The 24,326-nt window shown below is 37.7% G+C and overlaps 1 protein-coding gene across 3 annotated transcripts in view; it reads right to left on the reverse strand.

The window, feature by feature from the left end:
- Positions 1 to 24,326, reverse strand: part of FRMD5 (FERM domain containing 5) — a 339,478-nt gene that overhangs the window by 196,673 nt on the left and 118,479 nt on the right. The gene's annotated exons all lie outside the window — the stretch shown is intronic.

Here is a 24,326-nt window from a genome sequence, read left to right on the forward strand (position 1 = left end):
TCCCTTCAGCTCTCAAGATGGCTGGGGGGCCCTGCCATTTACCTCTTCTCTGTTTACTACAGTATGTCATGCAAAAATCCTTTTCTTTCTCTTGAAACACAGGAACACAATAAGATATGTACAGGGATGACCGCTGAAGAATCATCTACGAAAGAAAAAATATGGAAATCATCCAAACATCCAGCAATGGTAGGTGGGACAAATTGTGATATATTCAAACTATGGAATACAATGTTTGAACTAGATCTGAAGATTAGATATGAAAGCAATATTTTAAAAGTTGCTTAATATTCAATATAACATTTGCATATGCTGTTTAAGTTTCTGTTAAGTAATCATTTCTCATTCCAAAGACAATGCAAAAAACTTCAGTACTGCTTGAGAGTCGTATTTCAACCACAGATATTTTCCCCATTGGAAAGCTGTTTTCATTTTAGAAAAATGGGTTGTTTGAAGATGAAAGTCTTTTATCTTTTTTCACAATTTGTTTTGGTTATATGTTCATATATTCTTATTAAATATTTCATACACTTTATTGCAACTACTTTGTTATTTCTACATCTTAGATAAATGCTGAAAAGGAAAACTATTTCATTGTTCCACTAATTAAATAAATTAAGAAAAGAGCAGTTTGTGTAGAAATTGGAGAGAACTATGTTTTATATGAATCACAAGAGTGTCCACTGTGGAATGTAATTAAATGCTTTGCCCTCTGAAACTTGATTTTTGTGTATCTGAGACTTATTAACAGTGCTAACTGCTAAGGGTACTGTTTATCTTGTTCTGGGCATTGCAGTTTCAGTTTTTAAAAAACTCTTGAAAATGTATTCTGTGAAACTATTCATACCTCTCTTCCTGCAAATTTTCTCTTAAGAACTAGGTTTGGGGCAGAAATGAATTGACATTATTTTTTCATTTGTTTTGTATGGTATGAAGGATTTGTAAAGCTTTGCTCAAAGTTGCGTGTATTTGTAAACACTCTCATGACATTTTCAATTTTATGTGTAAATTTTATTGTCTGTGTTTGGTGATTCTGACATTAATGAAAGAGAATATTTTCCATTAGATTTAATTGTTTTCCTCTCAAAAACAGTTGCTTAATATTAATATAGTATATTACAATGTATGTAAAATTTAAAATATGCAAAATACTGTACATTGTTTATGGATTTATATCTTTGTAATATATGCATAAAACATGGAATGACTACCAACCAAATTTATGACAGTCATTGCCTTCAGGGAGGAAAGAATGAAAATAGAATTGGGAAGAGAAAACAGGAAACTTTAACTTTATAATTTTAGCAATTTTCTAAAGCAAATATGAAAAAAGGTTTACATTTCTTTATTTTGAGTAACTGGTGTTTGGAAGTATATTTTGTTATCTTTGTTCGTTTTGTATTTGGGGAGTTATTTTTCAAGAAATATAAACACAACCCAACAAATATGGAAATTAACACAAAATTTCAAACAAAACAGAAATATACTGGCCAGGTGCAGTGGCTCACACCTATAATCTCAACACTTTGGGAGGCTGAGGCGGGCAGATCACCTGAGGTCGGGAGTTCGAGACCAGCCTGACCAACATGGAGAAACCCTGTCTCTACTAAAAATACAAAATTAGCTGGCTGTGGTGGTGCATGCCTGTAATCCAGGTACTCGGGAGGCTGAGGCAGGAGAATCGCTTGAACCCGGGACACGGAGGGTGCGGTGAGCCAAGATCTCGCCATTGCACTCCAGCCTGGGTGACAAGAGCGAACTCTGTCTCAAAAAACAAAAAACAAAACATGTTGCCTCTACCTCTCCCTTTAGAGAAGCTTAGAAAAAATAAAAGTGAAAAAATCCTACTGAAATAATATCAGAAAGCACATTGTAGTCTTATATTACCTCCATTTCAAATCCAACTTTCAGAAAAAGAAGAAAACCATTTTGGGTAACCAAATAACAGACCCTTTTAAGCCCCAGAATTTGAAGATCACTGAAAAATGAAAATTATGTAATGTCTTGTACTCAAGATGCTCTGAAAATTATTTTTGAATTCCCACACCATTATCATTAATGGACACCAGCTGCGGGCTTACAGTATCCTGGGTATATTACACAATAAAAACATAGACAGGATGTCACTGCACATATGCCATGCGCACAGCTTGGTTCTAATTAGCATCACTGAGAATAGACATTTATTAAAGAAGATGGTGTAGTGGTTAAGAGCATAGGCTCTGGAGTCAGACCACCTGGCTCAGTCACCTATGCAATGTGTGACTTCAGGCAAATTATTTAAGTCTCATTTCTTCCTTTGAAATAACTCACAAAGTTGCTATGAGAATTAAACGAAATAATGAATATACAGTACTTAGTATAGTGTCTATCTCTTAGTAAGCACTCAACAAATATTAAGGACTATCATTATTGGTACTACTGAATAATTATAATGCTAAAGAGGTCCTGGTAGGACTAGGGTTTACAAAAATATATGGCACAGTTTCTCAGCTTTCAAGAACTTACAATTTAGAAATCAATTCAAAGAGCCCAAAAGGAAGGATAAAATAACGAAGAGTATCATTTTCCTATTAAGACCTAAAAAATAATAAAACAAAAGCACCTTTAGTCACCCAACCCAAACAGGTAAATATTTAATCGATTTAGTCTCATTTGAATACCCAACAGAGTTAATAACACTATGCATATGATGGAGGTTGATTACAATCTAGTACACAGGTTGACTTAAAACTTTTTAACTGGGTTTATCCTTGAGAATGTATTGATTTTGGTCGTGATACTGATTTCATGACCCACTCATCCTTAAAGAGCCAGCTGAGAGACCGCTACCACCTACCAACCAGGTAACAGTAGTCTGTAAGCATATAAATTGACCTACATTTTGTAAGAAATATTTTTCAACTTTAAAGGTCAACTTATATGCAGTGCTTTAGAGTTTGCAAAGTTCCTGCAACTCATTACTTTTTATCTCCATAATTGGGAGATGAACATGACATCTTTCACAACAATTGTAGGGCCTTCATTCAAAACAGATGATACAGTTTGTCAGATAAGGTGACTTTATATCATTTTACTCAACCAGTTCCACTTTTTTTTTTCTTAACACTTAGTGTTTTGAGATTAAAGAGTAAATATGCTATGCACTGATTGTTTTTCAAAAACAAAACTGACACTCAGAAAAATGAGGTTTTGAACTCCAGGTGCTCTGATTTGCTGTAAAGCTAACGCATAAATTACGTTCTCAGCTTCACCTCCCACTGTCTACCCCATGTTTTCTGCTTTATCTTTTCAAGATTTTTCATCATGGATGTAGGTGTCCAGGTTCTTGTTTTCAATTTAAATCAAAATAATTCAAGAAATACTCGATTTGGCCGGGGGCAGTGGCTCACGCCTGTAATCCCAGCACTTTGGGAGGCTGAGGCAGGCGGATCACAAGATCAGGAGATCGAGACCATCCTGGCTAACCCGGTGAAACCCCGTCTCTACCAAAAACACAAAAAATTAGCTGGGCGTTGTGGCAGGTGCCTGTAGTCCCAGCTACTCGGCAGGAGAATGGAGTGAACCCGGGAGGCCGAGGTTGCAGTGAGTCGAGATCGCACCACTGCACTCCAGCCTGGGCGACAGATATAGGCTCTGTCTCAAAAAAAAAAAAAAAAAAAAGTAAAAAAAAGAGAAATACTCAACTTAATAAATCAATTCAAGCAATACCTACTAGCTCTACCAGCTCTGGATGGCTGCTGGAGAGGTCCACAGATAGGTAAGTCTCTGCCTTCAGAGAATTCACAATCTACTTTCAAAAGCTATAATACGAGCTCAAATAATAAGGGCCACAGAGTCGTTCACGATGTGATAGGGATTCAAAGATTGGAGAGTGCCCTCTGGTGGAAGGGGAAGAGATGATCAACAGAGACTTCAAGGCATTTAGTAAGTTTTACACAGAATTTCCACAGTAAGAACTGAAGGAAGACAGGCATTCTGCGGAACAGGCATTACGCAGGAAACTAGTGGCAAGGGGGTGTTCAGGGAAAAATGAGTTGTTCAGATCTATCAGAGTTGAGAGAACATGTTATGAAGGGCTTTGAATATTAGGCTGGAAAGTCCTATAGATAACTTGATATTAAATGAGTCATCGAAGTTTTTAGGCAGGAGGGTTAGGTGATAAGAACTTTACTTTGGGAAGATTCATCTGATGGCAAGTGTGTAAGAGGAGCCCAAGTGGGAGACTTTGGACTTGGAGCCCACTGAGAGGGTTACTACAATATTTTAGAAGAAGTGAAACTGCTCTTTCAAGATTGTAAGTAAAGGGAAGGAGACAAAGAAGTTGGTAGCTTAAAGGAAAAATAAAATTGGGCAAAGCTCCCCCTCCATTCTTTTCCTTAAAGGGGCAACAAAGACCTGAGATTGTATGAAGGCAGAAAAGAAAGATTAATAGAGAACAAAATGTTATTGATGCTGGGGGGAGAAAAAGATCAATCACTGAATTAAAGTCCAAGAAGAAGAGGGATGGAATGGACCAGGTGGACGTATTCATTTTGAAAAGGAAAATTCCTGTACTTCAAAAGACAGAGAGAGAGTATAAAAGGGAAAAGAGTAAAAATACATGGAAACTTATTAAGTCGAGACAGAGGAAGTTGAAGAATTTATGGCAAATAATCTCAACTTTCTCAGAGAATAGGAGGTAAGCTCATTTGCATTGAGAACTGGAGAGAGTCTGGGTATGTGCCATGAATTGGTTGTACCTGGAAAAGATATTGAGAGGGATAGAATCATGAGCAAAAAAGTACTGATTAAAATATTGCTAAGACATCAAAGTAAATGCAACAAATAAAAAACAGTTAAAATGGTCATATTCAAAATGTAAAGACTTTTGTGCTTCAAAGGACACTGACTTAAACAGTGTTAGGCTGCTATAACAAAATACCATCAGCTGAGTAGTTTATAAACAGTATAATTTATTGCTTACAGTTCTGGAGGCTGGGAAGTCCAAGATCAAGGCACCACCAGATTTGGTGTATGGTGAGGGCCTGTTCCTCATGGATCATGCCTTGTTGCATCCTCAGAGGGTGGAGGGCAGAGACAAGCTCCTTGAGCCTCTTTTATAAGCATACTAATCCCATTCATGATGGTGGAGCCCTCATGACCTAATCACCCCCTAAAGGCTCCAACTCTTAATACTATAGCATTGGGGATTATTTCCAATATATAAATTTGAGGGAAATATCAACATTCAGACCATAGCAAACACTACCAAAAAAGTGAAAACACAACCCACAAAATGAGAGAAAATATTTGCAAATTTGGTACCTGATAATCATCTGGCACCCAGAATATACAAGGAACTCTTAAAACTCAGCAATGAAAAACCAAATAATGCAATTTAAAAACAGGAAAATATTGAAATAGATATTTCTTCGAGTAAATACAAATGGCCAATAAACACATGTAAAGATGCTCAACATCATTTATCATTAAAGAAATGCAAATCAAAACCACAGTGAACTATTCCTTAACTGCCAGGATGGTCATAATAAAAAACACAAATGGACACAATAAAAAATAACAAGTGTTGCTAAGGGTGCAAAGAAACTGGAACTCTCACATATTGCTGGTGGTAATATAAAATGGTTCAGTCATTTTGGGAAACAATTTGGCAGTTTCTCAAACAGTTAAATATAGAGTTACCATATAACCCAGCAATTAATTTCATTCCTAGATATATACCCAAGAGAAATGAAAACATATAGCCACACAAAAACTCACACACAAATGTTCATAGCAGCATTATACATGATAGCCAAAAAGTGGAAGCAACTTAAATGTTGCTTGATGAATGAGTAAACAAAGTGTGGGATATCTGTATAATGGAATATTATTTAGCCATAAAAATGAAGTACTAATATTAATACATGCTACAGTATGGATGAATCTTTCAAACATTATGCTAAGTGAAAGAAGCCAGGCACAAAAGGCCACATATTGCAGAATTCTGTTTATATGAAATGTCCAGAATAGGCAATTTGGTAGAGAAAGTAGATTAGTGGTTTCCAGGGACTGAGGGAATGGGAAAATGGGAGTGCAGAGTGACTGCAAATGGGTATGAGATTTCATTTTTGCAGTGATAAAAATGTTCTGAAATTACATACTGGTGATGTTTGTACAATTTTGTGAATGCTAAAACACAATGATTTGTATACTTTAAAGAGGTGAATTTTATGACATGTGAATCTTATGTTTAAAAGATTGCTAGCAAGTTTAGATGACCTGTATTTTGCTCCAGATCTATTCAGAATGGAATCATGATTTTCTCAGGCTACAATATATCATACAAGTCAGATGTGAGGGTTACTGTGAATAAGGTATTGGGAAGGCAGGAAGGCAGAGTCAAGGAATGAATAGCACATTGCTGAAATTGATATCTATAAAGCCCAGGCTCTTTCAAAACCCAGTAATAAAAATACAAACAATCCAATTAGAAAATAGGCAAAAGACATACACAGACATTTTACCAAAGAGGATATACGGATGGCAAATAAGTACATGAAAAGATGTTCAATAACATTAGCATTAGGGAAATGCAACTTAAAACCATGAAATATCACTGTACACCTATCAGGATGGCTAAAATAAAAAATAGTGACAACACCAAATGCTGGCAAGGATGCAAAGAAACTGGATTATTTACACACTGTCAGTGGGAATGTAAAATGGTACAGCCACTCTGGGAAACAGTTTGGCAGTTTCTTATAAATCTAAACATGAAACTACCATATAACCTAGCATTATTTTCCTGGGAATTTATCCCAAAGAAATGAAAACCTGTGCTCACACAAAAACCTTTACACAAATGTTCATAACAGCTTTATTCATAATAGCTGAAAACTGGAAGTAATCCAGATGTACTTTACCAGGTAAAGGTTAAACAAACTGTTATACCATGGAATACTACTCAGCAATAAAAAGAAACAAACTGTTGATACACTCAACAACCTACATTAATCTTCAGGTAATTATGTGGAGTGAAAAAAACCCCAAAAAGTTATAAAAGGTATCATTCAATTTATATGATATTCTTAAGATGACTAAATTATACAAATGGGAAAAGGATTGGTGGTTGCCAAGTGTCAAGGATGGGAAGGTGAGAGGTGTCTATAAAAGGGCAATAGGAGGGATCCTCGTGGTGACTAACACGTTCTATATCCTGACTGTATCAATGTCAGTATCTTGACTATGATATTGTACTGCAGTTTTGCAAGATGCTACCATAGGGAAAAACTGGGTAAAAGATACACAGGCTCTCCTCTTTGTATTACTTCTTACAACTGCATGTAAATCTACAATTATCTCAAAAAGTTTAATTTTTAAAAAACAGCTCAGGTTAAGGGAGAGGCAAGACAAACCAAAATCTGACATGCAGTTTTCATATTCATAATATGAGGATTATAACTACTAAGGAAATTGTTTAAATGTATACGAAGTAAGGAGATTTGGGAACACAAGGTCTCTTAATGACACATGGTGATTTAATATTACTTCTACCATTATTGAAATGGCTTAGGAACTACAAATGACTAACCATTTCCAGAGGATTTATTCTCAAGGACTATGATGGCATAAGTGCCTCCAAGGGTAAATTAATGATACCTGAAACCCATAGGAAACCAGGGCTGGGTGCAGTGGCTCATGCCTGTAATCCCAGCTCTTTGGGAGGCCAAGGTGGGAAGATTGCTTGAGTCTAGGAGTTCAAGAGCAGCCTTGGTGACAGACCAAAATCTTATTTCTAAAATAAAAGTAAGAAAAAGAAAGAAAGAAAAGAAAAGAAAAGAAAAGAAAAGAAAAGAAAAGAAAAGAAAAGAAAAGAAAGAAAGAAAGCAGATCCCCTAATGCAAGCTAGTCCCTCTCATTGAGAGTCTGCTTCTGTTCCAGAATGCTTGAATAAATAATGCTTGAACAAAAGCTTAAAGAATAAATCACAAAAGAATGGATCTAACTAATAGTTATGTGAATTAGAGATCTGCAGTTGTAACACATAAGTTAGCAAAACTACCTCCAGATTTGAATCTCACCTCACCAATACTGTGTGACCTCAGACAAATAATCTGTGGAGCCTCAGCTATTCAGCTTCCTCAAATATTATAAGAATCAAAGAGATTTTTATATATGCCACACTTGACATGGTAGCTCCATAAACTCAATAAATGTTTGCTATTATTAATAATCAAAAGGGGCCATAATTAAGTTGTGTAGTCCAACCTTTCCTGCATGAAAAGAACCACTCAACAGCATTCCTAACATCCTATCCAACCTTTACCTGAACATAGCTAGTGATAGGTAACTCACTGCTTTTCAAGGCAATCCATTCCAACGTTAGGCAGCCATACAATAGCTAGAAAGTTGTTCCTTCTATTTTTGTCCCAAATCATCTCTGTAACTTTCAAACGCTAGTGTTGGTTCTGCCTTTTTAAGCTACTGAAAAGGTCTGGCCCCTCTTCTGCACAGCATATCACCTGTTTGGCACCTGCTATCCCATTGTCTGGTATGTTTGGAAACTAGTCTGTAGTCTGTTCCTGTCTCATCATGTGACCCAGGACACATCTCTCTGAGCCTGTTTCCTCAACTTGAAAGTCAGGATTTCAGATCAAATAATTTCTCAGGCTTTCTTCCCCCAGAAGCAAGAGCTATACTTTTACTTATGTCTTCACCCAGTTATTCTGATTCATCCTCCCAGGCCAGTTTTCAGTCCCCACATCCACTTGGTGCCTTCCTCTGAGTACACCCTAGCTGGTTAGCATCTTTCTTAAAATTTGATCCCCAGAATAGAACACAAAACTAAGGTTCTCACACCTGTAATCTCAGCACTCAGGGAGGCTGAGGCAGGAAGATCATTGGATCCCAGAAGGTCAAGGATGCAGTGAGCCATGATTGTGCCACTGCACTCCAGCCTGGGTGACAAAGCAAGACCCTGTCTAAACTAAACAAAACAAACTAAAATTCTGGCAACAATAGTCAAGTGTACTATAAAACTCTCTCCTCTATACTTAATACAGTTTAAGCGATTGTAACTAACATTCTACCACCTTGCTTTACAGTGAGCTCACAGCTAGTTATAAACTTGGGGTCTCTTCCCATAACATACTATCTTCTCCATCATGGGTATCCAGAGTTGATTTCTGGAACCTAAGTTCACGATTTTATGTTTATTTATGGTTAATGTACTCTTTTCCATCTGTTCCATTATTTCAGCCTATCAAGCTACATTGGACTCTTGTGTTATTCATTGTATTAGTCAAAGTACATTGACTGTATTCTTAATAATTACAAAAATACTTCTAAAACCTTTTAATATTCCACTATATACACAAGTGCTTGTATACAAAAAATGTTTCCTTACTATTGATGCTGAGATGGAATCTTGCTCTGTTGCCCAGGCTGGAGTAGAGTGATGTGATCTCAGCTTACTGCATCCTCTGCCTCCTGGGTTCAAGCGATTCTCCTGCCTCAGCCTCTTGAGTAGCTGGGATTACAGGCGCCCGCCACCATGCCTGGCTAATTTTTGTATTTTTAGTAGAGACGGGGTTTCACCATGTTGGCCAGGCTGGTCTTGAACTCTTGACCTCTGGTGATCCACCCACCTTGGCCTCCCAAAGTGCTGGGATTACAGGCATGAGCCACCGCACCCAGCCAAGTTCTTAAAACTTTAAAAATTTTCTTAAGGGTTCTGATTGTACAGACAGACAAAACATGCTTTAGACCTATTGACCTCATACGTTCCCTTTTAAAGATTCTAAAACTTAATAGTTCTAAGTATGACATAAAACAGTCAAAATAAAGAACAGGGTATGCCTCTCAGTGTTTTGGGACTGCCTGATAGAAAAGAACTCACTCCACACTACCATATAAATGTTTGCCCCTTTTTGCTACTTGTTATAGTAGCAAGTAATTCTCCCTCGTTAATACAGTAAGAGATTTTGAAACACAGCTAGACTACCTTGCCCTCTCAAGGTGGAAAAAAAAGATTATAATAAAAGTTTGCTGTTACAGACAATTTAACCAGCTTTAAAATGCTTTAGAATTGGTTACTGCTTACCTCCATTATAAAGCTTTGCAGTGGAAAGCTCTGGATGTTTTTGCTTTTGTAGGACACCAGAACATACCATGCTGTATTCCTTTATGTCATACTAATAATCATAAGAAGACTGTGTTCAGATTGAAAGAACCTCATTCAACTAATTGGATTATGATTTGAGATGGCAGATATTGTCCCTTTCAAAGACAAAATTGTCCCAAATTTGTGCTAGCAAAAAAACCCCAAAAAAACAAAAAAAACTGTGCTTTTATTATCTATGTTTTATACCTGAATAAAATAAAAGATCAAGGGTGGACACAGGGCTCACACCTATAATGCCAGCACTTTGGGAGGCCAAGGTGGGACAATGTCTCGAGGTCAGGAGTTCAAGATCAACCTGGGCAACATAGTAAGACTCCATCTCAATTTAAAAAATTTTTTTTAATAGTTGGGTATGGTGGCACACACTGGAAGTTCCTGCTACTTGGGAGGCTGAAGCAGGAGGGTTGCCAGAGCCTGGGAGTTAAAGGATAGAGTGAGCTATTGATCACGCCACTGCACTCCAGCCTGGGTAACAAAGCAAGACTGTCTCTAAAGAAACAAAACTAAAAATTTTAAGATAAGAAATAGTAAAAGTTCATCTTTCAGGTAAACCTTAAGTATTCCTCTCCTTATTGCATGATTTCCTGTATATTTGCCTGTTCCAGAGTTTCAAATTCCTTTTCTTGACCCTTCCACACATTCTGCACACAAAAACATATATGTATAAGAGCAAACTTAATATTCAGCCCAAACACCTTGAAGTTTATTACTAATGTTTATAACGATATGGGTGTTTGCATACAATTATTGTCCATAAATGCTGTAGAAAATGTCCATAAATTAATGTAGCAAAATAATATATTAATTTGAAGACTGCTAAATGGATAAGGACTTGTGATTAATTTTTTTGGAACAATCAAATTATATTGACTACCTATTACATTCTGACATGTTAATAATAGCAGAAATGCAAAACATCATGGACATAGGAATCTTGATCCACTTCAAATCCTTGACCTTGCCCTGACTGCATAGTTTCATCCTTGGTTTTCTTTATAGGCCTTACAAAGGCTGATCCCACTGTCCAAAAGGGTCACTCTCTAATGGATGCCTAGTCCTGATCTCAAGTTAATAACATGCACTCTCAAGCCATTCCCTCTCCTGGGGCCATAAGGAGGGTGTTCCCACATTCTTTCCAGACAAAAACAAGTCCTCTATGACACCTATTCATATGAAATTTTAAAAATCTAATAGAATTTTGCAACTTACAACAATAAAACATTGGTATGAACTGTGAGCTAGATCATAAGGATATGTAATGATACTATATATAACTAGATATGAGATAATACAGTATTTGTTAAATGGGATTCTATCCATAAATTCTGTCCAAATTTATGTTAACAATACTCCAACGCCATCTATTCTTAAAAAGGAGCCAGGAACTTAAGGCCTCATTCTGGAATACCCTCTCCAAGCCCTATCCTATATATCCACCCTAAATAAGACTCTGAACTGGGAAATGGGAATCAATTAGTTTGGCCTTGCACAAGTAATTTCTCCCTAACTCCTTAAGCATTATTACCATGTTTATCTATAAAATGAATAGTTTAGACAATATTACTGAATTTTAGTCTGCTTGCTCAGAATCATAGAAGCCCCCTAAAAGTAATAATTGGGCCTGGAAGTTATTTTTATTTCAAAAGGCTTGTTACACAACCCAAATAAAATATTCATTTTTTTTTTTTTCTGAGCTGAAATTATGGTACTAACCAACTGTGATTTTCTCATATTGACCAGAAGTCCTGGTTGGCTTTGGTCAGTAAAATTAGGAAACAATGAATTATTATTTAATCAAAGCAGAATAAATAAATATTTCAAAATATGGAGGCCATGAGAAACAGAAATAATTAACATGATCTTTGGCAGGAGAAAAAATGGAAATCACTGAGCTGAATTTTTTTTTTTATTTTATTTTTTCTTGAGACGGAGTCTTGCTCTGTTGCCCAGGCTGGAGTGCAGTGGCGCCATCTCAGCTCACTGCAACCTCCGTCCCCCCGGGGTTCAAGTGATTCTGCTGCCTATTCTTTCATCTAATATTTACTGTATACTTTTTCCTGTGCCAGGTTTTTCACTAGGTCTTAGGGTTACAGGGACACCATTGAGAAGTCCATGGCCACAGTTCAATAAAGGGGGTGAGGTACCTTCTAGCTGCTATGGAAGGTCTATTTATTTGTTAATAGGGAAGCTAGTTGCTACAAGGAACTTTTAAAACTTCCTCACAAGGGGTGCAATACCTCCTGCCTGCTTTTCACAGTGATGTCAGCTTTAGTGCCATCACCAGGCATTTCTTAGGTCTGCATTTCAGAGGTCTAGTACTAAAACCCTAAGCACTAAGGAAAAGACCACTGGGGTCCCTCTGAGCTATAGCGTGAAGCTAGTGCTTGGGCAGCTCTGGGTGATAAGCAGCCATTACAGCGCCTTTCCCTGTCCAGGCCAGCTCTTAGTACAAGTAACTCCTGAGGGAAATGGCTGATTACTTGGCTGTGAATAGTATAAAATAGAACATGTTTGCTTCTTCATTCCACATAATAAATTCTTTTCAAAAAAATCACATAGGCCTTGGAGGGTTTCTAAACATAGTTAGTTAGACACAGAGCCATCATAAGTAGACCCAGAAAATATCCTCTCCTTGGCTTGACCATCAATGATTTTAATGAATTGGATGGGAAATGAAGTCTCAGCCAAGTAGATCTCAACTAGAAATTCTAAAGTGGTGCCAATTTTGAAGGAAAACAAATAAATTGCTTCAAACAAGAGACTGCTCAACTCTTGAACAGTCATAGTTTATTATAGATATTAAAGGAGTTAAAGGAGATGTAGGTTTATTAAGTCACTATTTCCGTCATTTAAAAAAGTTTCCCCTCTTAAAGTGAGTCCTGTCTCAACCTTTTTGACATTTATAATACAAAACACTTCATTGTAAATACTCAGATGATGGTATAAATATAGGGAATATCTCCCTATTTTAGACAGTAGTTTCCTTTTAACTTAGGGTTTAGCAAATCAAGGAAAACAGATATGTATATAGCCATGGAAGCTTTCAGAGTTGCCTCCGCTGCACGTTCTCTGTTTGACTCATTTTTTCTATAGACATTCCATAGGAAAAGGAGTGTTCCAACTCAAAAACCAAAAAACTATCCAAATTCCATTATTCACTCCCCTGATATGAGAGCAGGAGCTCGTGAAAGCACAAGTCCTGACAAGCAGAGGAAAATACTCAGATAAATGAAAAGCTCTATGAACAAGTATAGAGGTTTTCTGGTCTCCAGACTTAAAATGATACCTCTCACAGTCATCTCTCAGTCTGAGATGTTCAGAAATGGGTATCTTAGAGTGACCACAGTTGTTACCAAAAATCTCAATTCAACCATCACATGTATTCTCAGAAATGCCAGATTCATCTGCTTGGCTAGCACAGATTTATTCTTGGATATAGACTGCTATAAGGAAATGTTGTGATGTCTGAAATAACAACACTCTCGCCTTGATACTTTCCCCAGAAAACATTTCTTTTGCTCACTCTCTTGGAACATTTTCCCTGAGGAGATCTATAAGCCAAGGACAACAGGTTATGACATATCCATGTCAATGGGTAACTGAATACATTTTAGGAAAAAACTATCATTACCTATCATGGCTTAATGTTCATGCAAATCAAAGAAACTACTTTCCACTTAAAACACACAGAAACAATTATTTTTCCTTTTCTTCTCAAGAACTATGATGTACTACTCTGGAATAGGAATATTACTAGAGTAGCTTGAGGATTTGTTTGTTTCTGAGAAAAATCATTACAAAGAAATGGGCACTTATTTAAAATATTCTTAAATACATGGGGAATATATTCAATTGCATTGTCAAAAAACTAAACCAAAACTGTAAGAGATTACAGAAAGAAATTATAAATAACTGCAAGATTAAAAAAGAAGACAACAAGGACTGCAGCATGCTTAGGTTCAAAGCAAAAGAAATTTGATAATTCAAATAAATACAAATATTGATGGGAAAATACTAACTTTTTACCTTTTAATCAAAATGAGTGAGTCTAGAAAATTCAAAAAAATGTGATCACTAACAAATTTAGTAAGTACCTTTCCTTCAGATAGACAGGGGAGAAAACTAAGTGACTGGATGTATGAAGTAACTAAGCCAGAAAAGTTCCTTCAAATACTGCCTATTATTGAACAGGAAAAAACAGACATAAAATTATTATTATTAAAATTTCACTAAAAAACAATTATCAAACATCTGCTATGGAAAGTAACTGTGCTAGATTTCATAAAGCTCATGAAGATGAGAAGGACTTACCTAAAAGTTACCATGATTTATGCATCCTTAAATAACAAAAGGTAGCCTCTGAAGATTTGGATTTTTACAGCTTGCTAAAGTGGTTAAACTGTGTATTTTTTATGTCTATATTACATACATATGTTATACACTGCAGTATAAAATCCCCCAAGCTTATTCATTTATAAAACAAAAAATAAGATTATTGAGAATGGGTGGGAGGGGAGTCAATCTAAAACCTTTGCTAAAGGCAAATGCTGAATAGCTGAGTATTTTCCAATCAAACTTTTAAAAAATTCAAAAGGCATGACAACTGTTTTTTCGAATGTGGTTTCCTCCTTTTTCTCTAGAAAGAAAATATCTTTTCAAATCCTTTATCCTGTAATCTTTTATTCCCCCTAAGGGTTTAAATAATACCATGTAGCCCTATACTGGCTTAAATTATCAGACCCTCCCATTTATCCTAAACTTAGATGAACGAGAGGGGATTACCTCAAAAGGAGTTTTTATATAAAAATGTCATAGAGGACTTCCTATAATATACTTCAAAGACCACAAGTAAAAGTATGTCACTGTGCTATAATTCACATAGAATCTCAAGAATCCCAGAGTCAAAACAATCTTATAAAAGAAGAGCAAATTTATGTCTCACATTTCCTGATTTCAAAACTCACTACAAAGCTACCATAATCAAAATAGTGTGGTACTGTACTGGCATAAGAACAGACATATAGATCAAAGGAATAAAATAGAGCCCAGAAATAAAACATTATGCTATGTGAAATAAGCCCATGGCCAAATGATTTTTCAACAAGAATGCCAAGACCATTTAATGGGTAAAGGAAGTCTTTTCAACAAATGGCTTTGGGATATCCACATGCAAACGAATAAACTTGGATCCTTACATTATACAATATACAAAAATTAATTCAAAGTGCATCAAAGATCTACATATAGGAGCCAAAACTATACAACTCTTAGAAGAAAACAGGGGAAAAAATTTCAAGCCATTAGATTTGGAAGTTTCTTAGATATGAAACCGAAAGCAGAGACCACCAAAGCAAAAACAGATAAATTGGACTTCATCAAAATTAACAAAGGGCACTATCAAAGTACGCCAACGGACATAATCAACAGAGTAAAAGGCAATCCACAGAATGGGAGAAAATATTTGTAAAGCACATATCTAATAAGCAATTGATATTCACCTATACAGAGAACTCCTATAATCCAATAACAAAAAATATCCCAATTAAAAAATAGGTAAAGGACTTGAATAGATATTTCTCCATCAAAGATAAACAGATGGCCAATAAGCATATGAAAAGATACTCAAAATCACTAATCCATTAGGAAAATGCATATCAAAATTACAATAAGATACCACTTCACACCTATGTGGATGACTATTGTTTAAAAAACAAAAAAAAACAAAAAACCCCAAACAATGTAACAAATGTTGTTAAGGATATGGAGAAATTAGAATGCCTGCACATTCCTCGTGGGAATGTAAAATGGTGCAGCCATTGTGGAAAATAGTATAGTGGTTCCTCAAAAAAGTAAACATAAAATTATCATATGATCCAGCAATTGAGCTGGGTGCTGGCCTAGCTGGCCTATAGTCCCAACTAACTGGAAGGCTGAAGCAAGATGATCCATTGGAGCCAAGGAGTTCAAGGCCAGCCTGAGTAACATTGAACTTGTCTATAAAACAAAGCCCATCTGGGTAAGTATATCCATATGATAACTATACCCATATGATCCAGCAATTGCACTTCTGAGTATATACCCAAAGAACTGAAAGCAGAGACTTCAATGGATATTTGTACACCCATGTTCATAGCAGTATTATTCACAACAGGCAAATAGTGGAAAAAACCCAAGTGTCCACTGAGAGATGGATAAACAAAATGTGGTATATACACAAAATGGAATATTGCTCAGCCTTGAAAGGAAATGGAATATTATTCAGTCTTAAAAAGGAAGGTGGAGGGGCACACCCAAGATGGCCGAATAGGAACAGCTCCAGCCTCCAGCTCCCAGTGTGAGTGACACAGACGGGTAATTTCTGCATTTTCAACTGAGGTACCGGGTTCATCTCACTGGGGAGTGCCGGACAATCGGTGCTGGTCAGCTGGTGCAGCCCAACCAGCAAGAGACGAAGCAGGGCGAGGCATCGCATCACCTGGGAAGCGCAAGGGGGAAGGCAATCCCTTTTCCTAGCAAAGGGAAACTGAGACACACAACACCTGGAAAATCGAGTAACTCCCACCCTAATACTGCACTTTACCAAGGGTCTTAGCAAACGGCACACCAGGAGATTATATCCCACACCTGGCCCGGAGGGTCTCACGCCCACAGAGCCTCCCTCATTGCTAGCACAGCAGTCGGAGATCTAACTGCAAGGCAGCAGCGAGGCTGGGGGAGGGGCGCCCGCCATTGCTGAGGCTTAAGTGGGTAAACAAAGCCACCGGGAAGCTCAAACTGGGTGGAGCCCACCGCAGCTCAAGGAGGCCGGCCTGCCTCTGTAGACTCCTCCTCTGGGGACAGGGCATAGCTAAACAAAAAGCAGCAGAAACCTCGGCAGAGGTAAATGCCCCTGTCTGACAGCTTTGAAGAGAGCAGTGGATCTCCCAGCACAGAGGCTGAGATCTGACAATGGACAGACTGCCTGCTCAAGTGGGTCCCTGACCCCTGAGTAGCCTAACTGGGAGACATCCCCCACTAGGTGCAGACTGACACCTCACACCTCACACGGCAGGGTACACCCCTGAGACGAAGCTTCCAGAGCAAGAATCAGACAGCAACACTCGCTGTTCAGCAATATTCTATCTTCTGCAGCCTCCACTGATACCCAGGCAAACAGGGTCTGGAGTGGACCTCAAGCAAACTCCAACAGACCTACAGCTGAGGGTCCTGACTGTTAGAAGGAAAGCTAACAAACAGAAAGGACACCCACACCAAAACCCCATCAGTACGTCACCATGATCAAAGACCAAAGGCAGATAAAACCACAAAGATGGGGAAAAAGCAGTGCAGAAAAGCTGGAAATTCAAAAAATCAGAGCATATCTCCCCCTCCAAAGAAACGCAGCTCATCGCCAGCAACAGAACAAAGATGGACGGAGAATGACTTTGACGAGTTGAGAGAAGAAGGCTTCAGTTGATCAAACTTCTCAGAGCTAAAGGAGGAACTACGTAACCAGAGCAAAGAAACTAAAAACCTTGAAAAAAGAATGGATGAATGGATAACTAGAATAATCAATGCAGAGAAGACCTTAAAAGAACTGATAGAGATGAAAATCATAACACGAGAAATATGTGACAAATGCACAAGCTTCAGTAACCGACTTGATCAACTGGAAGAAAGAGTATCAGCGATTGAAGATCAAATGAATGAAATGAAGTGAGAAAAGAACTGTGGAGAAAAAAGAGTAAAAAGAAATGAACAAAGCCTCCAAGAAGTATGGGATTATGTGAAAAGACCAAATCTACGTCTGATTGGGGTGCCTGAAAGTGACGGGGAAAATGGAACCAAGTTGGAAAACACTGCAGGATATCATCCAGGAGAACTTCCCCAACCTAGTAAGGCAGGCCAACATCCAAATTCAGGAAATACAGAGAACGCCACAAAGATACTCCTTGAGAAGAGTAACTCCAAGACACATAATTGTCAGATTCACCAAGGTTGAAATGAAGGAAAAAATGTTAAGGGCAGCCAGAGAGAAAGGTCAGGTTACACACAAAGGGAAGCCCATCAGACTAACAGCAGATCTCTCAGCAGAAACTCTACAAGCCAGAAGAGAGTGGAGGCCAATATTCAACATTCTTAAAGAAAAGAATTTTCAACCCAGAATTTCATATTCAACCAAACTAAGTTTCATAAGTGAAGGAGAAATGAAATCCTTTACAGACAAGCAAATGCTGACAGATTTTGTCACCACCAGGCCTGCCCTACAAGAGATCCTGAAGGAAGCACTAAACATGGAAAGGAACAACAGGTACCAGCCATTGCAAAAACATGTCAAAATGTAAAGTCCATTGATGCTAGGAAGAAACTGCATCAACTAGTGAGCAAAATAACCAGCTAATATCATAATGACAGGATCAAGTTCACACATAACAATATTAACCTTAAATGTAAATGGACTAAATGGTCCAATTAAAAGACACAGACTGGCAAACTGGATAAAGAGTCAAGACCTATCAGTGTGCTGTATTCAGGAGACCCATCTCACATGCAGAGACACACACAGGCTCAAAATAAAGGGATGGAGGAAGATCTACCAAGCAAATGGAAAACAAAAAAAAGCAGGGGTTGCAATCCTAGTCTCTGATAAAACAGACTTTAAACCATCAAAGATCAAAAGAGACAAAGAAGGCCATTACATAATGGTAAAAGGATCAATTCAACAGGAACAGCTAACTATCTTAAATACATTATGCACCCAATACAGGAGCACCCAGATTCATAAAGCAAGTCCTCAGAGACTTACAAAGAGACTTAGACTCCCACACAATAATAACAGGAGACTTTAACACCCCACTGTCAACATTAGACAGATCAACGAGACAGAAAGTTAACAAGGATATCCAGAAATTGAACTCAGCTCTGCACCAAGCGGACCTAATAGACATTTACAGAACTATCCATCCCAAATAAATGAATATACATTCTTCTCAGCACCACATCGCACTTATTCCAAAATTGACCACATAGTTGGAAGTAAAGTACTCCTCAGCAAATGTAAAAGAATAGAAATTATAACAAACTGTCTCTCAGACCACAGTGCAATTAAACTAGAACTCAGGACTAAGAAACTCAATCAAAACCGCTCAACTACATGGAAACTGAACAACCTGCTCCCGAATGACAACTGGGTACATAACAAAATGAAGGCAGAAATAAAGATGTTCTTTGAAACCAATGAGAACAAAGATACAACATACCAGAATCTCTGGGACACATTTAAAGCAGTGTGTAGAGGGAAATTTATAGCACTAAATGCCCACAAGAGAAAGCAGGAAAGATCTAAAATTGACACCCTAACATCACAATTAAAAGAACTAGAGAAGCAAGAGCAAACACATTCAAAAGCTAGCAGAAGGCAAAAATAACTAAGATCAGAGCAGAACTGAAGGAGATAGAGACACAAAAAACCCTCCAAAAAATCAATGAATCCAGGACCCAGTTTTTTGAAAAGATCAACAAAATTGATAGACTGCTAGCAAGACTAATAAAGAAGAAAAGAGAAAAGAATCAAATAGACGCAATAAAAAATGATAAAGGGGATATCACCACCGACCCCACAGAAATACAAACTACCATCAGAGAATACTATAAACACCTCTACACAAATAAACTAGAAAACCTAGAAGAAATGGATAATTTCCTGGACACTTACACTCTCCCAAGACTAAACCAGGAAGAAGCTGAATCCCTGAATAGACCAATAGCAGGCTCTGAAATTGAGGCAATAATTAATAGCCTACCAACCAAAAAAAGTCCAGGACCAGACGGATTCACAGCCAAATTCTACCAGAGTACAAGGAGGAGCTGGTACCATTCCTTCTGAAACTATTCCAATCAATACAAAAAGAGGGAATTCTCCTTAACTCATTTTACGAGGCCAACATCATCCTGATACCAAAGCCTGGCAGGGACACAACAAAAAAAGAGAATTTTAGACCAGTATCTCTGATGAACATCAATGGAAAAATCCTCAAAAATATTGGCAAACTGAAGCCAGCAGCACATCAAAAAGCTTATCCACCATGATCAAGTGGGCTTCATCCCTGGGATGCAAGGCTGGTTCAACATATGCAAATCAATAAATGTAATCCAGCATATAAACAGAACCAAAGACAAAAACCACATGATTATCTCAATAGATGCAGAAAAGGCCTTTGACAAAATTCAACAGCCCTTCATGCTAAAAACTCTCAATAAATTCGGTATTGATGGAATGTGTCTCAAAATAATAAGAGCTATTTCTGACAAGCCCACAGCCAATATAATACTAAATGGGCAAAAACTGGAAGCATTCCCTTTGAAAACTGGCACAAGACAAGGATGCCCTCTCTCACCACTCCTATTCAACATAGTGTTGGAAGTTCTGGCTAGGGCAATCAGGCAAGAGAAAGAAATAAAGGGTATTCAGTTAGGAAAAGAAGAAGTCAAATTGTCCCTGTTTGCAGATGACATGATTGTATATTTAGAAAACCCCATCGTCTCAGCTCAAAATCTCCTTAAGCTGATAAGCAACTTCAGCAAAGTCTCAGCATACAAAATCAATGTGCAAAAATCACAAGCATTCTTATACACCAGTAACAGACAAACAGCCAAATCATGAATGAACTCCCATTCACAATTGCTTCAAAGAGAATAAAATACCTAGGAATCCAACTTACAAGGGATGTAAAGGACCTCTTCAAGGAGAACTACAAACCACTGCTCAGTGAAATAAAAGAGGACACAAACAAATGGAAGAACATGCCATGCTCATGGATAGGAAGAATCAATATCGTGAAAATGGCCATACTGCCCAAGGTAATTTATAGATTCAATGCCATCCCTATTAAGCTACCAATGACTTTCTTCACAGAATTGGAAAAAACTGCTTTAAAGTTCATATGGAACCAAAAAAGACCCCACATTGCCAAGACAATCCTAAGCAAAGAGCAAAGCTGGAGGCATCACGCTACCTGACTTCAAACTATACTACAAGGCTACAGTAACCAATACAGCATGGTACATTTGGTACTTGTACCAAAACAGAGATATAGACCAATGGAATAGAACAGAGCCCTCAGAAATAATACCACACATCTACAGCCATCTGATCTTTGACAAACCTGACAAAAACAAGAAATGGGGAAAGGATTCCCTATTTAATAAATGGTGCTGGGAAAATTGGCTAGCCATAAGTAGAAAGCTGAAACTGGATCCTTTCCTTACTCATTATACGAAAATTAATTCAAGATGGATTAGAGACTTAAATGTTAGACCTAAAACCATAAAAACACTAGAAGAAAACCTAGGTGATACCATTCAGGACATAGGCATGGGCAAGGACTTCATGTCTAAAACACCAAAAGCAATGGCAACAAAAGCCAAAATTGACAAATGGGATCTAATTAAACTAAAGAGCTTCTGCACAGCAAAAGAAACTACCATCAGAGTGAAGAGGCAACCTACAGAATGGGAGAAAATTTTTGCAATCTACCCATCTGACAAAGGGCTAATATCCAGAACCTATAAAGAATTCAATCAAATTTACAAGAAAAAAACAAACAACCCCATCAAAAAGTGGGCAAAGGATATGAATAGACACTTCAAAAGAAGACATTCATACAGCCAACAGACACATGAAAAAATGCTTATCATCACTTGCTATCAGAGAAATGCAAATCAAAACCACAATGAGATACCATCTCACACCAGTTAGAAAGGCAATCATTAAAAAATCAGGAAACAACAGGTGCTGGAGAGGATGTGGAGAAATAGGAACACTTTTACACTGTTGGTGGGATTGTAAACTAGTTCAACCATTGTGGAAGACAGTGTGGCGATTCCTCAAGGATCTAGAACTAGAAATACCATTTGACCCAGCCATCCCATTACTGGGGATATACCCAAAAGGATTATAAGTCATGCTGCTATAAAGACACATGGACACGTATGTTTAATGCAGCACTATTCACAATAGCAAAGACTTGGAATCAACCCAAATGTCCATCAGTGACAGACTGGATTAAGAAAATGTGGCACATATACACCATGGAATACTATGCAGCCATAAAAAAGGATGAGTTCGTGTCCTTTGTAGGGACATGGGTGCAGCTGGAAACCATCATTCTCAGCAAACTATCTCAAGAACAAAAAACCAAATACCACATGTTCTCACTCATAGATGAGAATTGAACAATGAGATCACTTGGACACAGGAAGGGGAGCATCACACACCGGGTCCTATTGTGGGGAGGGGGTAGTGGGGAGGGATAGCATTAGGAGATATACCTAATGTAAATGATGAGTTAATGGGTACAGCACACCAACGTGGCACATGTATACATATGTAACAAACCTGCACGTTGTGCACATGTACCCTAGAACTTAAAGTATAATAATAAAAATAAAAATTAAAAAAAAGGGGAAGGCAATTCTAACACATGCTACAACATGAATGGACCTTGACAACACTATTCTTGGTGGAATAAGCCAGACACAAAAGGATGAATATTGTATGATTACACTTATATGCGGTACCTAGAATAGTTAAATTCACAGAGACAGAAAACAGAATGGGGAGCTACTATTTAATGTGTACAGAGTTTCAGTTTGGGAAGATTTAAAAGTGCTGGGGATGAATGGCAGTGATGTTAGCACAATAATGTGAATGTTCTTAATGCCACTGTACTGTATACCTAAAAATGGTTAAAATGCTTATGTTTTATATATATATATATAACCACAACTAAAAAAAACTAAAGCATATGACTGAGGCTATAAAGGAATAACAAAATAAAACTTTTTATCTCCTTTAGTTAATTTTGTTTGAATTTCCAAACCCAATTTTAAATGAAGAATTCATATATGCATTCTTTGTCTTCCAAAATTTGACAGTACTGTGTTTTACAATCTGTCCTTGTCATAAAGGGTTTGTAGGTATATGGGATTGTGTACGTATATATAACAATTATCACTTCTCATGTGTGCCGAAAAAACCTGAATTCTGTATTTGCAACCCAAATGACAGCTTTGAGAAAACACTCCATTTTTGTACGTGTGTCTACATTTCTAAATCTACTTGAAGTTATCAGAAATGGAAAGTTTACATTTCTCTATTCAAAAGTTGATGGGAGGCCGGGCGCGGTGGCGCAAGCCTGTAATCCCCAGCACTTTGGGAGGCCAAGACGGGAGGATCACGAGGTCAGGAGATCGAGACCATGCTGGCTAACACGGTGAAACCCCGTCTCTCCTAAAAAAATACAAAAAATTAGCCGGGCGAGGTGGCGGGCGCCTGTAGTCCCAGCTCCTTGGGAGGCTGAGGCAGGAGAATGGCGTGAACCCAGGAGGTGGAGCTTGCAGTGAGCTGAGATCCGGCCACTGCACTCCACCCTGGGTGACAGAGCAAGACTCCGTCTCAAAAAAAAAAAAAAAAAAAAGTTGATGGGAGAGGTCCAAAAGGCAGCTGACTACTCAGATCTGGGGCTTACAAGAGAAAACGAGACTAGGAAAAAACATTTAGGAGTCTTCAGACATAGGAGTATTATTTTGTACCACTTCCTGGTATGCTTATTGTTTGTGTACTTGTCTCTTTGTCCATAATAGATTATACGCTCTTAAAAGGCAATGAAATGCCTCACTCAGCTATTTGTTCCATGCAGCATTAGCACATCATTTTTAACAGAACAGGTAGGTGTTTGATAAATTTTTTAAAAATTGAACTGAATTGAGTCCTAGACAGAGAACCCTCAAGTCCTTCTCCAGCTGATCTACCTAGATGTGAAATTTATGAGCTTCCTCCAAATCTTGGCTAATTGTTTTGTTTCATTTGCAAATGGAAGGTCAGAGGTTTGCAGCTCAGCCATAATGCCTATATTTCAGTCTCCATTTTACTATATGAGAATCATTCAATAAATAATACAAATGAGATTTTTTTTTTTTTTTTTTTTTTGGTTCATTTGGCACCATACTCACCTACCCCACTGAGGATCACGGCATAGAGATTCACAGCCAGAAATAAGGCAGGAGGTCAAGCAAGGCTCCTTATGCAGGAAGGATATTCCCTCCTTCCCTTTTGGGAACACTTCAACTAACCCTATTTTAGTTTGGCTGCTTTGCCTCATTTCTAAAAAAATTTCAT

This window comes from Macaca mulatta, chromosome 7 (assembly GCF_049350105.2).
Source record: "Macaca mulatta isolate MMU2019108-1 chromosome 7, T2T-MMU8v2.0, whole genome shotgun sequence".
NCBI lineage: Eukaryota > Metazoa > Chordata > Mammalia > Primates > Cercopithecidae > Macaca > Macaca mulatta.